Raw genomic sequence first — 10,741 nt, 5'->3', positions numbered from 1 at the left:
TCAGTGGGTGAAACGAACATGGATTGGAATGAAGTGAAGGCAACAAGCATGTGGTGCATGTCGAAAGTAGTACTAATCCAAACTTGATCAAGTTAGGATTAATATTACTTTCGACATGCACCACATGTTGCCTTCACTTTAATCTAAACCATGTTTAGGCATAGCAGTAGCATTGGTAAATCAAGCACGGAAATAAGAGAGGACAGTTGTCTCTGTTAGCTAGCTTACACACCCTAAATTACCCCCTAAACCCTCCCCTTTTAAAAAAAACAAAAACCCCAGCCACTGAAATGCTGACGCGTGGATGCCTTTTGGTCCCGGTTGGTGTCACCGACCGGGACCAAAGGCCCTCCTGCCTGGGCTGGCCACAGCGGCCACGTGGAGGCCCATCTGTCCCGGTTAGTGTAAGAACCGGTAAAGGGCTAGAGCATTAGTAACGACCCTTTAGTCCCGGTTCAACAACCGGGACAAAAGACCCTTACCAACCGGGATATATGATCCTTTTTCTACTAGTGAATAAATCATTGTATGCAAGTATTAAGAGAAAATTGACCAATGCATGTACTTTATGCATGCATGCATTGCAATTAATGCATTGGTAAACACAATTTTTGAGAAAAACAAGCGTATTAATTGAGTGGTTTTGCAAACTACAAAAATTGTTCTATCATTCACCATCTACTTTAGTTGGTGAGAGTTTTGAATTAAGGCCTATAAACCGGAAAGGAGGTAGTACTATATTTTTAGGCAGATGCTAGTTCAGTAGTGCCAAAATTGACGGTACGCGCGCAAAATTGACCAAAAAGAAGAAGGGCAACCTAACCCGCACCTCACCTCCAGCCCCGATGCAATTCTCTCCCTCTCCCTTGTCTGCCTGCCTGCCTCCCACCCACATGGCCGCCGCCGCCGTTGACCTCGGTGCCCCACCGCCACCGCCCCCCACCCTCTCCCCATCCCCTCACCTTCTCTCCCTAACCTAGGCAGGGCACCAGAACGGGCAGGCCATGGCGCTTCCAGATCCGTGGAGGAGCGCCGGAGGTCGCGCGCCGCCCGCCGTGCGGTTTTGCGCCACGGCCGGCCGGCCGGCGTCTCCGCCACGGTCGTCCTCTTCCTCCTGTGCTCCACCGCGTACATCGACGGCGCCGCCGTGGGCGACCTCGAGCCTTTTCGCCTTCTCCTCGTCTGACGCGGAGGTGCTCTTACGGTCTTACCCGACCTCGCCGCCGGGCCAAGGAAACCCCACCCGCCGCGAGCTTTTCATCCCTCAGGTCGTTCTTCCCCTGCTCGCTCCCTCTCCCTTTCTCTCTGTTGTTGCTGTCGTTGCTGCCCAAGTGCCAAGTTTCTATTTTGTTGGCGCTGTTGTGCGTGGTTGTATTACTCTGGCCGTACTGCTAATGTGCTCATGCTTGGCTGCCGTGGATGACTGGATGTGGGAGTGTGAGCACCGTGTGCTGCTGCTACTTGCTAGCTCAAGGGAATAAAGCATCCAGCCTCTTCTAATTGGGCTAACTAGTCAAAACGTATACAAAAGAAATGAAGGGATTGCCTCATTTGGCGCTAGGATTGCTTCGTGCCACCTCTGTTTTTAAATACAAGACGTTTTGGCAAAACGTCTTATATTTTCAAACCGAGGCAGTACTATTTTTCAGGGTTGTCATGCCACACCAAGATCTCTATTAGAATCACGAGTTGTATATCTGGCAGGTCCAGATTCTATGGTTCATGTATGTTCGTCTTTCTAGATTCACCCCCTTTAAAAGGTATTTTGATGGATGTAGTCTGCATATTAGGTTCTGCAAGATCCATTATCTACTAGTTTGTACATACATAATTGATGGTCTGGAATCCCAAGGAACATTTTGACCAGAGCAACACACAATTAATCTGCTCCTGTTCTTTCTGGAGTTTGTGTCGCAGTATTGTTTAAAGCATACACGGTATCATGAATTTTACATGGTTAATAACTTAATATATTGGAAGCTCGTTGGATGAACCATTTTACCAGGAAAAGTTGTTTCTTTTACCAATGGGTTGTTCCATATATGGACAACTGAATACTCAGCAAAGTAAACAGCAACGCATGACCCCTTGTCTAGTCAGCCACATACATTTTTAATTCAAACTTTGATACTCTCAGCAGGCTCACACCTTGATCTTCACCACCCCACCGCAGGTCCTGCACAAGCGTGCTCAAAGGCATGTCACCTAGTTGTGGAAGAGCTGGTTAAGGAGTGAGAGCTCCCTTTTGCGGCCCAGCTCACATCGACACACGACCCCCTCCCTGCTTCCTCTGCGTCCCCGATGGCTGCTTCTTCTTCGACTCCGGCATAGGTAAGCCAATCGGTTTCTCTCCTCTGCTTCCTTTCATGCTCTGTGTGCCAAAGGCCATCAAGCCGTGATCAATTTGATGCTGGCCATTACACCATGGCAACTTCCTGGGTTTTGGGCTTTGCTGATGGTTTTTGGCCATTGTGCTACTGTATATGCTGTTTGTTGGTGTAGAACTTGATATGAAAGGAACAAATCCTTCACTGCACTTGCACTAGGGTTTGGTAATGAGCTGTGTCTAATTTCTGAGGATTTATATGCCAGGGTAGCTATCAGATAGAATATAATGCTGACATGCTATGATCTGAAGGTTTTTGTTTGTAGGATTGTATATGAACAGAGTAGGCACTATACTTGACTTTGGTGTTCCGATATTTATTTAATCTTGTCATATATATTGTGTATAAGGGTGGAATCATCTAGATGCTCAAGTGTTAGTGGTTATATTAAATGTGATTTGTTATCATCGTGAATTGCCAATGTTGAGTTGCTTAAGTTGCTATTTTCGTGTATTTGTTCAATCCAACATCTATATGGGTATGCATGATGCCTTTGTTCTGTAGGATCAACGTGTTGATATTATTCGGCATAAATCTATATGGGTATGCAGTGCTAGTATTCTAGGGCATATGGAGTTTCTTGAGCTTTGTTTTTTGTACTACTTGTTTTGTTTCATCCTCTCTTTTTTTCCAGAAAATGGAGCTGATTCTTTGAGGTCATCCAGCTTTATACAACATCGACAGTGGTGGCCGCCTCTTCCTCGTTTCAGGTGAGTCCTTGGTCTCTCTCTCTCTCTCTCTCTGGTCTGGCTTGTAGCCAACTGTTATGCTGGCCAAGCCGATGATCTAGTGTGGATCTGTGGCGGTGGTCTTCTGGCCACCACAATCTTGTTTCTCTTCGATGAAATGTCACAATATTTTGTGCCTTGCAAGATTCTGTGTTGCGCTGCCTATGCATGGTCCTATTCTGCCTACACGAATGTGCTTGAGTTATGACATATATCATTGTATTGGCATGCTAAGCCCTGGTTAGTTAAAAGAGCTATGAATTATCTTTGCCTTGGGATGATTATTATTGATTAGTGTGTGCTTGCGCGTGTACTACCATGTTTCCTTTGCTGCTGAGGCACCTTATGTTTTATCTTGATGTTCAGTAAATACTCCCTCCGTCCGGAAATGCTTGTTGGAGAAATGGATAAAAATTGATGTATCTAGAACTAAAATACATCTAGGTACATCCATTCCTCCGACAAGTATTTCCGGACAAAGGAAGTGTTATTTATTCACTGTAATCAATCAATATCTCCACTGTATGTGATCTCTAGTTTGTAAGAGTAATCCTAATGATGTTTTGCTCCTTTTTAGAAGCATGTTTGTTTTATTCATGTCTGCCCGAGCCATTTAGGCCATATGTTGGCGATTTATAAATTGTGGATATTTAGACCCATGAACAGTGAATATCTTGGCTTGTGAACATCTAAACTGCTACTTTAGCCAGTCTTCTTTAAATTCATATTATACTTATAGATATAGTTGGTTTTTTGTTCTATGAAATGAAATGCTACTCTACATTTACTTGGTTAGAGGTACTTCTGGATTTTTCTCTGAGCACAGCACTAGGTAAACACCACGTGGTTGTTTCAGAGCACATTATGTCAATTATAGCCTGCTGAACATCAAGTTAAAAACACCACCACCCTTTTAAATGCTACTCCCTCCGTCTCATAATATAAGAACGTTTTTGAAACTACGTTAGCTTGAAAAATGTTCTTATGTTATGGGACGGAGGGAGTATTTCTTTCTTTGATATAGGCATGTAAACCACAACCGTATCACAAAATGGCATTTTTTAAGATTTTAAAGTTGATGAGTTGCTTCTCTTGATTGTAGGCAAATGCATGGTTACATAAAGGGCCCTGCTGCTTCCTGCAGGAATTTGGTCGTCTTGGTCCTCCACGGCGAGTTGGACCTTATTTAAGGTGATCCTAGATAGAGATTTCTGTGCTACTAGCCTTGGATCTTCTGCAACTTGAGTGTACTAGGATTTAACTAATTCTTGTTTAGTCTCCTGAAAACCGTCTTTTGTTCTACAGAACATCAATAGAAAGCATGTGCTTGATACAATACCTCATTGGTTGAAATAGAGCTTACCCTAACATATCTAATCATTGAACTGGATCTGTTACCTTATTAGTAGTTTTCAGTTGAAGTTTCAACCATAAATTGTTTATACTCAGCAATCACATCGTGTGGAATGTACTATGTTCATGTATATGGTGTTATGGCCTGTTATCCTTTATTGAGTTGACAGATGAAGCACTAGACTTCAGAAGTGAAAATTCAACTACTAGTCCTCGATAACAATTGTATGGGTAGGATGTAATCAACATTTCCTTCTTTCTGCAGCACATTAATAGAAAACCTGCGCTTGATGGAGCACCCATTGCTTTAGATAATGCTTGTCTTAAAATATATAATCATTGAGCTGGATCTATTACCTTGTTAGTTGCTTTTAGTTGTAGCTTTCAACAACAAAATATTCATCTCAGTGGCAATATTGCTTGCACAGTACTATGCTCATCCTTTCTACCCCTATCATTTAATCTATTTGATCTACTTGTGGCGCCCTGTTTATTTCAGCAAGAATGCTATCTGGTTATGTTACCAAAGCAGGACTGGATACCACAACATGTACAAGGAGTACCGTCGTCAAGGAGATGTACAGAGATGGCTTCCCGTCACTGCCAGATCCCCCTGCACCCAGATCATCAAGACTGCCACTGTCCACTTCAGCATCTGCAAGCGTGATAGCACTAAGCAGTTTCACAAGTCAGACACCAGGTTCCCGCTGGTCTACCAGAAGGCCGGGCAGCCAACCAGGAAGCTGAAGACGACCTTCAAGGCCTCAAGGCCAAACTTGTTCATTTTATCCAAGTCATACGTCCATAACCTGTAAGCCCATCCATTATGAAGTATTGCTAGTTTACCATTATCTATATGCAACATATTGTTTCTTAATGCTAGATAGCAGTTCCATACAGTGGCCTTTATGGGTTTGACAACACTTGGTGAATTCCCCCTTACTGAATCAGATGGAGAGTTGAATCTTTTTTTTTTTAATTTCTGGAATGTACCTTCTCATACATATGTGCTACGTCTCATTGATTTGCATAATTGGGCATTTTTTAATATTTTTTCATACTGTGTCTTAAGTAGCCAAGTTGCTATCAGCAGTTATATTATTCCTTCATATGGTCATATCTTTTAGTTGCTTTTGTAGGAGATGCTTTGCTTTTGAACATCAATACACCGGTTCCGGTAGTTAGCATGGCAACTTTGCCGAGGTTACCAACAGTTAGTTTGGTTCCCTCTTTTCCTTGTTGCCAAAATCATGCTTGCTGTTGGATTTTTAATTTTTCATATTTATCAAGCTGATGGTTTAATGAATGAGCTTCCATGCCAACACTTGTAAAATAAGTTCATATTTAATTTTTTATGGTCGCTTGCTATACTCCCAATCATAGTTTTTGGATCATAATCTCATGATTTTGGGGGCAACTTTGCCAAGGCTGCCAAGATACAGTTTGATTTCCTCTTTTTCCATGTTGCCTATATCATTTGTTGATTGTCTGCTCAAGCTCATTGACCTTATTAGGTGTAGTATGGTATGCATACTTGCCAACATACTTGGTAGTCCTAGTTCCACACTGCCTATATACTGCAGCGAAGTATGTGTATTCTCCAAACTCTGTTGATATATGTGAGCTCTGGTCACTGGATCTAATTTACCGTTGGGATCTGGTGCGGCAACTTTCCCTATAACATTGTCAATTGTGTGCTCAAGCTCATTGCCCTTCTTAGGTACTCCCTCTGTAAACTAATATAAGAGCGTTTAGATCACTACTTTAGTATTCTAAACGCTCTTATATTAGTTTACGGAGGGAGTATATGGTATGCATACTTGTGAACATACTCGGTAGTTCTATACTGCTTATATGCTGCAATGAAGTATATGTATTCTGCAGTTCCAAAAGTTATGATCACTAGATCTGATTGATCATTGGGATCCAGTGAGGCAACTTTGCTGAGGTTTCCAAGATATAGTTTGGTTTCCTCCTTTTCCCTGTTGCCTATATCATTAGTTGCTTGGTTGTTTGAGCTCATTGACTTATTTGGTTTATGGAAGGCATCCTTGCCAACATCTTCCCCCATGAGTCTTGAGGCAAGCATAAAATGTTTTGGAGTACTTTTTGTTAGTTGAAGTATTATTTAAGTTGTTCATGTGGTTATGCGGCAACTTTGCCGAGGTTTCCAACGAATAGTTTGGTTTCCTCTTTTTCCCTGTTGCCTACATCACTAGTTGCCAAGATGCTCTAGCTTCGTGACCTTCAGGTCATTGTAGGCATCCTCGCCAACATCTTATTTATCTGTAATTTTATCTACTCAAAGCGCATTCTTTACAAGGAGCGCAAATTCCAATATGTGCAATTGATGTTACTGTTGAACTGATTTCTTTTGACTTGTAGTACAATTGATGTTACTTCCAATATATTTACTAGCAAATGTTTTCGCGCCCCAACGTTCAAGGCTGTTGTTATTCTTCCGGCCTACAATACTGTGCTAGATACAATTTCTTCTTAGGTTTCTTTTTTTTAAACGATTTCTCTGTAGGTTTGAAATTGCGTCTTGTTTCTTTCTCTGCCCGTGATGCCGCACACAACAAATTAGCATCCTTTGACACAATATTATAAATTTCCAATGGATGTATATGTTTTGGCTTTCTAGGTTGAAATAAACTACTATGTTCTGTGTGCGTCATGAAAACTGACAACAGAAGTAGATTCTCGTGATGTTCTGTGCAGCAAATTAGCATCCTTATTACATTATATGCCCAATGGATACCTATGTTGTAGCTTCATAAGCTGAGATGCACTAGCATCTGTGTTCTGCGTGGGTCGTGAAACTGACGAGAGTTTCTGTAGATTCCTGCAGGGTCCCAGCACAGGAGAGCAAGCTCCGTCCACCCCAAGCCCTGGAGCAGGCAACGTGAACATTAGAGCCGGTTAAACGACGTCCGCATCTGCAGGCGTGTCGACCGGCAAGAACATGAACTATGTCGTCCTGGCATCAGCATCTGCAGTCGTGTGATGTTCGGCATCGGCTATAACTCCGACGGTAAGTCCTCTACTGTGCTCTGTACCTTGCCTTTGAGTTATGACAGCCTCTGTGCTGGCCAACGAGCTCAAGGAGGTGTTTGTGGTGATTTGTTTCGGTGTTGATGTACCGGTCATCAATCTTTTCTTAATTGGCTAAAAATCTGCTGGTGTAAGTAGCGGTAGCATCTTAGTCCGGATAGCTTTGGTTTGTGGTGACTGGTGAATGACACTGTTGCTGCTCACCTCAAGATGAATAAACACTTGGTCCAGATAGCTTGGTATAGTAACTAATGGGTCACGGTCTACGATTATTTATATTTCCCGCTTAGGTGATCCTAGGTCTTGTTTAATAGGTTTGGGCGAGAAGAGATATTCTTCACTTGATCTTTTATCGAGTGTTCCTGATAAGAACTTGACCTATTCTCATGTGTTGTGATGTGCTAAGTGAAGATAATAATATGACCGTTTGACTGATGAGCTTGATTTATCAGATTTACAAGTAATTCCCTTTCTACGTTTCATGATGTGTGATGTGTTAAAACTTTCCTTGACATGCATGTGTTGTGCTTCCGGTAGATGCACACGGCGGTGACAAGTTACTGCCAACCTTGGGCCCAGAGTGGCAAGACACCGAGGAGAGAAGTACCATGTCAGGACCTCGATTCTAAGTCACACCGATCTAGCCTGTAACACCTCATATCACTTTGCGGCCTCACGTACGGTATTCTCACGGGTGTCGCCTTATCATGGCCCGGGACTGTTTGCGCCTTTTGGCTCACGTATATGATAGTGTCGCTAGCATCCATATGACAGAGAACCCGTGCCGACATGACTAGTCGTGAACCCAAAGTGGCACTAACTTACGGGAAAAGGCATACATGAATCAACATCGAGCATGTCGGTCAGCAGCGTGCGAATCCGGGCTGTAGCAGGCTAGGCAGGACTCCGGATGTCATCGCGTGACATTTTCCGAAAGGACAGATACAGGAACGAAGTGAATCACATGCCGGCCAGTCAAGTGTTCCGGAGCAGTAGCGCTGGGCTAGCAGGACTCCTGTGAACCGAGCTGTAGCAGACTACTATGGCTCATGGAAGTACAAGACTACATTTCCCCATAAGAGAGGCTACCAAGGATAAACAACTAGGTTGTTGGATCCACACATACCAAGTATTTCAATCATACACACAATATGCTCGATATGTGTAAATACAACATGGCATCACAACATAACTCTACGACTCAAGTATTTATTCATTAGGCTTCGAGGAGCCAAGTATTACAAACATGGGTCTCATGACCCCAACATACAAAGCATACAAGCAACAAGCACATGCGGAAGCTTAACTTGTCTGAGGACAGACAATTACAAATGAAGAAGGCTGAAAAGCCTGACTATCTACAAGACCTTGTCGAGGGCACAAGATCGTAGCTGAGGTAACAAGCTAAACGTCGAAGTCCACGCGGAACTACTAGTGAGACTGACGTCTCTGCAAAAACATAAAATAGGCAAACGTGAGTACAAATGTACCCAGTAAGACTTACATCAGAACTAACTACATATGCATCGGTATCAATAAAGGGGGTAGTGGAGTTTAACTGCAGCAAGCCAGCTTTGACTCAGTGGCTAACCTAAACTATGATTGCAAGTAACTCTTTTGAGGTGGCGCACATGAGTCCACATATTCACCATATCAATACACCACTATGGATCCGCTCCCGTCTCCCTACGAGAAGGCCATCCATAGCACTCACGCTTATCTTGCGAGTTTTAGAGTATCTACTTTCACTTGTCTATGAACTGTACAGGCAAACCAGAAGTCCTTTACCGCGGACACGGCTATTCGAATAGATGATGTTAACCCTGCTGGTGTGTACTTCCTCACACACGCTCTCACCACTTATCTCCGTTTACACGACATGTACTCGGTAACCTTCAAGCGGAAGCCCAGCGAGGGTGTCGGCCACGGCCTACCTAAACACTCAAGTCTTTAGTCCAGGTTTATCGCCTATTCAGGTTCCATCCGCAGGGAGTCCGGCCAAGGTCCACATACGGCCCCGAACGATGTGTACAGGGTTCCGAGACACCAAACGGGCGCCCGGCATGCCCGGCCACGTGCCTACCGCATCACAGCCCACCCCTCGGGTCAGCGCTGCGCACGGCCTCCAGCATACTACAAACACCAGAAACTACTTGCAACCCCTGGTCAGAGGACAAGGGTGGTTAAGAAGCCGAGAGAGTCAATTAAGGATCCCAATGTGTGGTAGTAGCTGATCATGGATCACAAATACAGAACTCAGTTCCTAAGGACGACTTCAATGAAACAACCCACCATGTACTCCTACATGGCCTCTCGTCGATACCTTTACCAAATCGTGTTCACACACTTAGCTCTCAACAGTAATACATGTTCACACACCTCCAATTCATCCCTGATGAATCAGACCTGACTCAACTCTAAGCAGTAGCAGGCATGACAAACAAGCATGAATGAGTAGGCACATCAGGGCTCAAACAACTCCTACTCATGCTAGTGGGTTTCATCTATTTACTGTGGCAATGATAGGTCATGCCGAGGAAAAAGGGGTTCAACTACTGCAGCATGTAACAGTTGAATCGTTGTTGTCCTAATGCAGTAAAAGAGAGCAGGAGCGAGAAAGTGGGATTGTATCGGAATGAACAAGGGGGTTTTGCTTGCCTGACACTTCTGAAGATAATATAGTTCTCCATCAGTGTCATCGAATAATCGTCGGAACCACATTTACTGAGAGGGGACAAACACCGACAACAGAGAAAGAAACACAATCAATGCAATGCACAATATGATGCATGATCATGACATGGTAAAATGAGTGTGTTGGGCTAATGCAACTACAACCAGATGGGTTTGAGCTATTTTGAACCAAAGATTCAAAGTTCAAACTCATTTGTGATCTTAAATAGTGCTTTATCATGTTTTGCACTAAACAACAAGTTAACTTGTTTAAACATGCATGAAACTAGTACAGATGGATAGATTGGATTTTTCTGATAATTTTTCATATATAAATTATTTTATTCTGAGCTACGGTTGAATTTCTATGATTTTTAGAAGTTAGCACTATTTTCTGGAATTTCCTGGATAAACTTAAATCCAGAAAATGCTTTACTGCGTCAGCATGACATAGGTGTGACATCAGCAGGTCAACTGGGTCGGCCAGGTCAAACCTGACCTGTGGGACCCATACGTCAGTGTCTCAGACTGGTTTGGGTGGATGAC

General features: G+C 43.3%; 1 long non-coding RNA gene across 2 annotated transcripts; it reads left to right on the top strand.

The window, feature by feature from the left end:
* The first annotated feature begins 804 nt into the window (after nucleotides 1–804).
* LOC123098629 (uncharacterized) lies at nucleotides 805–8,227 on the top strand. 2 transcript variants are annotated; one of them, XR_006447924.1, is made up of 7 exons: nucleotides 805–1,268; nucleotides 2,141–2,331; nucleotides 3,022–3,097; nucleotides 4,218–4,306; nucleotides 4,968–5,279; nucleotides 7,320–7,502; nucleotides 8,060–8,227. It is a non-coding gene; the product is annotated as an uncharacterized lncRNA (long non-coding RNA). The 2 variants fall into 2 exon arrangements; XR_006447923.1 differs by having other exon boundaries at nucleotides 808–1,268; nucleotides 2,174–2,331; nucleotides 8,060–8,225.
* The last annotated feature ends 2,514 nt before the right edge of the window (nucleotides 8,228–10,741 follow it).

This window comes from Triticum aestivum, chromosome 4D (genome assembly GCF_018294505.1).
Source record: "Triticum aestivum cultivar Chinese Spring chromosome 4D, IWGSC CS RefSeq v2.1, whole genome shotgun sequence".
In the NCBI taxonomy this organism is placed as follows: domain Eukaryota; kingdom Viridiplantae; phylum Streptophyta; class Magnoliopsida; order Poales; family Poaceae; genus Triticum; species Triticum aestivum.
The sequence above is the reverse complement of the archived record's forward strand: the minus strand, read 5'-3'. Positions and strand labels throughout refer to the sequence as shown.